This window comes from Gavialis gangeticus, unplaced genomic scaffold (genome assembly GCF_001723915.1).
Source record: "Gavialis gangeticus isolate Ggan-Ray unplaced genomic scaffold, GavGan_comp1, whole genome shotgun sequence".
Lineage (NCBI taxonomy): Eukaryota > Metazoa > Chordata > Crocodylia > Gavialidae > Gavialis > Gavialis gangeticus.
Window position 1 is genome coordinate 4483610 of NW_017729027.1, and position 5642 is coordinate 4489251.

Sequence of the window (5642 nt, forward strand, 5' to 3'; positions counted from 1 at the left end):
CACAGCCCCAGTGCGCCCGGCCCCATGGCTGCGCCGCCAGTCCAGCCGCCGGGAGAAGCCGCGCCCCGGCGCGCACCCCGCGCTCAGGAGAGGAGAGGAGAGGAGAGGAGCCGCCCTGCGGGCGGGGGCTGGGGCGGCGGCTTGGACTCGGGGTCGTGTCCGGAGAACTGCCCACCGTGGACCCAGGCTCCCGTGTCGCCCAGGGGTGCAGCGGGAGCGGGAGCTGGGCGTGAGCAGGGTCCCCCCCGCCTCTTCCCTTCTCCCTCGCAGGCTCCGGCACTGAAGGGAGCTGGGGAGTCCCAAAAGCCCCGCACTCCCTACTGATGCCCCTTGCCTCCAAAAATTAGCCGGATCTTTTTTTTTTTTTTTTTTTAAGTTTGACTTTTAAGACGCTTTTCCTGCTGGGATCCTCTGTCCCTAGCTGACTTCCTGCCCCTTGGGCAGGGGGCTAGATCCGATGATCTTGCCCAGGTCCCTCCCAGTCCTGATGTCCATAAAACCTACGTCTAAACTGCCAGCTTCCACCCAACTGGGTGGCAATGAGCTGTACGCTTTCATTGCGGGTTGTGTGGGAAAAGACCTTCCTTGTCAGGCTGGGTCTATTTGCACTGAGTCAGATCTAGAGAGAGCCCTGGCAGACCTAGGATTTGGAAAAGGGGGTTGCAGAGGGTGCGGTTCATGATGGTAAGGATTGCCACTTGCTGAGTCAAGCGCAGGTCCCTCTTGCCCAATCTCTTTCATCACCTTGGGATAGGAAGTGGTTACCAAAAGGGAGAGTGAACTGGGTTTTTTCCCCACCTTCCTCTTTCCCTTGCAGCCTTGAGTATTTAAGGTCTAGGAAGTTCTGGTTCTGTGGCTTTGCCCCTAACTCCCATGCTCAGCAGCTCCTGATGCCCCTTTTCTCCAAGAATTCGTCCAGTCCCTTTCTAAATCTGGCTAAACTGGCCATGTCTACATGAGACAATACTGTGCAGTAGCACTGGGGGGGCACTAACCATGACATGGCATTACTGCACAGTAGTGTCAAAACAACAACCAGTTACTGCACAGTCGTTTAGTCCTTGATTATGCACGTACTGAATGACTGCATGGTAAAAACTGTGCAGTTCACCACTTCTGTAGACACAGGCACTTCCACAACTGGTGGCAAGGACTTCCAAGCTTTCATTGCACACTGTGTGGAAAAGACCTTCCCTATCAGGTAGTAAGGCAGGGTCAATTTGCACTGAATCACGTCTGCACAGAGCCCAAGTGGATCTGGGATTTGGAAAAGCAAGGTGCAGATGGTATGGTTCATCATCACCGGGGACCCTGGTTTTCTCTGATTTAAAAACATCCCCAATTTTCGGTTTAAAAAAAGTTACCTCAAATCCATATTTTTTCACAATTAAAATAAAACACAGCACTGTGTAGATCCACTGTACAGCCCACTGACTGACTGCAATAGCTAGCTTCATCATCTGTCTTCTCATGTCACATGTATTTGTAGAAAGCTGCCAGTCCAGAGGTATGTTTCAGCTGTGCCCTTGCTTCAGCAAACTTGGGAGGACGTTTAACTTTTGAGCAAGTGTATACGTGTTCAAAGGATCATAGGCAAGTAGGGTCCTCGTGAAGTCATCTTGTAGGATTGTCTTTAACTCAACCAATCCAGCCAAGTACCTGTCCAACCTGCTCTTGAAAACTTCCAAGGATGGATATTCCACTGTTTCTCTAGGCAGCCTGTTCCAGTGCTTGGCCACCCTCACGGTCATAAAATCCCTCCTAATCTCCAACCTAAATTTCTCCTGCTGCAGTTTGACCCTCTTACTCCTAGTCCTGTCCCCTATAGCCATGGAGAAGATCCCATCTTCATTTCTTCTCAAGACTGGAACCTATAAACATACTTCCCTCCCTCACCAGAACAGAGCCACTTCTGAGTAAGGGAATATGCTCACAGCCTGCTGAATCTGACACAGAGCTGATGGAAGCTCCATTTTCAGGATCTCACCTCTAAATCTTCTAGAGCAGCAGTTCCCAAACTCTGACCGATTGTGCGCCACCAAGTTAAAATGATACAACCTTAAGTACCACCAGTGAATTTTTGTCATATAAAGTAATTATAAATAAACCTGTTAACGCATGCCACTGACAGGATGTTTGCGTACCACTGATGGTACCCATACCACAGATTGGGAACCACTCTTCTAGATGGTCACATATTAAAAGAGAAAAAGTATATGCAAGCGTCTTAAAATATTTCATCCTATCTTGTCCCTAGCAACATGACATTAGTATATACAGGTTTCCCTTGCCAACCATGGGGGTTAGGTTCCTGAAAGTTCCCGGGGTTGGCAAAACTGTGGTTGGCAAAACCAGCAGGACTGGGGGAGCAGGGGCTGTGGGTGCAGGTGAGGGGTACCAGCAAGGCTGGAGGGGGGAAAGGAGTGAGAGACATGAGTAGGGCCAGGGGGGCAGTGGAGGGTATATTCAGACTCTAACTCCACCCCTTCTCTGAAGCATGGATATTTAAAACTGTGGTTGACAAAACTGTGGTTGGTGAGGGAAATCTGTATGTACTAAACTATGAGCAAGGCTGATCTAAGCGAGGCTGTGTTTTTTGTTCTTTTACATTCTTTTTCAATTTTTTTGTAGGCTTTTCAGCAGGGCATGGGGAGGAGGAAAGAAGTTTCTTGGGTTTGCAGGCGAGAGGGTGAGAGCAAGGGGGGTGTCATTTGGGGAATCCTGCTTGTAGGTTGTGTGTTTATTGTACGCTGCTTAGAGTCTTTCGAATAGGGCTGAATATAAATTTAATAATAAATTAACAAGCCTACTTACAGAATTACCTCCATTCGTTCAATAAAAGTTCCAATAAAATAGAATACAAATACAACAAATACAGTAAAATCATGAAAGTTCCAGTAAAAGCTCTGGCTCACAAAAACTTATGCATCTCTGCTTTAGTTATTGCATAAGGTGCATCTCTAGCCTGCTTTCTGCCTGACTTAAGATGAACACAGCTACCTCACTCTAAAATTGAAGAGGCTCTTGATGTTAAATATAGTTTTCTTATCAGAACCATCATCTGTTTAACTATAGCTTTCATGTTCGTATTCTGAAAGCAGTGTATTGCATCAGTAATACAGCCTTCAACAACACAGCCTTCTCTTTTTGTGGTCAGCTGCTAGTATTATAAAAGAAGTCTTGAGTGTATATGATGAGGTAGGAAAAAAAACCCACAAGCAGTCAAGAAGCTAGGTAATTTACTAATTATAGTAAAGCCTCCTTGCAGTCAGTGAACATAGTTATGCCCGATTCAAAACTGAACAACTAAAATGGCTTGAAAATAAAAAAGGCTCTTGAATAAATATTTTAAACTTCTGTGTTGCTCAACATATCTTGGCACAGTCTGATATGGCAAGTCATTTCTTTTGCTAGGTTTGTTCCAGTCCTGAAAGCAGATTTTTTTACTGTGAAAAAAGTGACAGTTTATCCCAGGATTGTGCAAGGCAGTGTTAACTACTTGCTTTGTTCATACTGAGATTATCTCATGCCCCGGTTTCCTTGGAAGTTTGAAGCTGCTGAGAGAGAATCTGAACTCAGTTGAACTAGGTTTTTTTTCTCCCCAGCTCACTAGATAGCAAATAAACCTTAATTTTCTTCATATGTTTCCACATGTTTATATCTGGTGCTTGGGTTTTGAACATCAACTGTCATATGTATTCAAGCTGGAATTTGTAGGAGTGCCAGAAAAAGATATTGTAAGACAGTTTAGGATAGACAATATTTTTTTCTGGCAACCTTTTAGAAATTTAGCAGAGAAGTCTTAACATTTTCTTTATAAAAAGAAACAGCTAAGGTAGAGGTGAAGTCATTAATTGGTTTCTCATGTTGTTTTGGTAATTGCCCACTGCTTCACTCACAAAAAAGATATGGTCTATCCTAAACTGCCACAGTATGCCTTGAGATTATAAACTTCTCTCAAAGACCTTGTATTTAAGGTATCCATGTATATCTTAATCCCTAAATTATTACTGTCACATCTGTATCCACTTATAGAGGCAATGTACATACTTAATGAGCAAGGATCCTGGTTTTCTCTGATAAAAAAATCCCCAGTTTTCAGATTTAAAAAAGCAACCCAAAATCCACTTTTTTCTCTGGATAAAACACCACTATCTATATCTATATATCTATATCTATATCTATATCGAGAAAGAGAGAGAGAGAGAGATACACACACACATATATATTAGTGTTGGTTCTTTTTAATCATGGAAAAATGTGGATTTTGGGTTACATTTTTTAATCTGAAAATTGGGGATTGTTTTTTTTTTTTTAATCAGAGAAAACCAGGATCCCTGCTAATGAGATATTTGTTTTAGTATGTGAAAGAGTTTTGTAATCCTCAAAAATGCTGGGCTGCAGGGGGGGAGAGAGGTCCCTTCCCCTCCTAGTGCTGGTGGGGGAGGCTGGGTAGATCCCACCGGGCTGGGGGGCACATGCCCGCCTCTTCTCCCTGCTCCCCACCCTGCTACGGCCGAATGTACACAGGCATGTGCACTCCACTCTCACTCTCTACACATGAACCTACACATACACACACGGATAGACAGACGCACACTTTCCCCTCACAGGACCCCCCCCACCCCACTCTCGATCACATGGAGGCAGCCCTCTGCACCCTGTCCCCCTGCCCGCTGTGAGCCGCCTGTGGCTCAGTCTCATTTCCTGCCCAGCCCCATTGCGCTTTCCTGCAGGGAGCTGCTGCCCAGCTGTCCCATGCAGCCACGCAGATGCAGGGGGTTGGGCTGGGCTGGCTCGGGACAGGAGTGCTGCGCTGTGTCTCTGAAGGTGGTGGCACTGGGAGTGGTGGCTGTGGGGTAGCTAACATGAATTTGGGGGGGCTATAGCCCCCAAAGCCCTCCCAGCGCTGCTTCCCACAAAGATGAGGTGCAGCACTTTTGGCCCTGCCGGCCCAGCCCCAACCGCACCCCGCCCAACTAGGTGGGGCATGGCTCTCCCAGCCTGGCTCAGCCCCCTCCCCACAGGCACCAGCCAGCCTCCCCCTGCCCCAGGCTTGGCTCTCCTGGCCCAGCCCTCATCCCCTCTCCCCCCAGCCCCATTGCTGGAGGAGCCCTGCTTCCAGCTCTCAGGGAAGCAAATGTGAAAGCCACAGTTTTAAACTTGGCACCAAAAATGGGCACCATGTTTAAAACTGCAGCTTTCACTTCCCTGTCAAGGATCCCAAGCCCTGAATTGGTAAAGGCCCCTGGGCTCATGCCCACCTGGTCCATTCATTAATCCACCTATGGCTGTTTCCTACCAAATACCTCAAGAACTTGGTCTGCTTTCCCAAGTTGTATTTTCTGGGGTTCCAAGTTGAATTCTTAGGGAAGGTCACAGTGGTGGTAGTGTGTTCTAGATAGACCATTCCTGAGCATATCTCGCTTCCTTCTCCAAAGCTGGAAATAGGCCAGGGAGGCTGCTCCAGTGTTCCCTTAAAGCTTATACTTCAGTGTGCATTATGCTTGAAAACTGCTGGTGGAGACAGCTGTGGAGCAGCCTCACAAGCATTATTCTAGTTGCAAGTGGGTGGAGAAGCAGATGGGCAGGGCATGCTCAAGATACAAACATGTCAAAAGTACTTATGTAAGCTAAGAGGC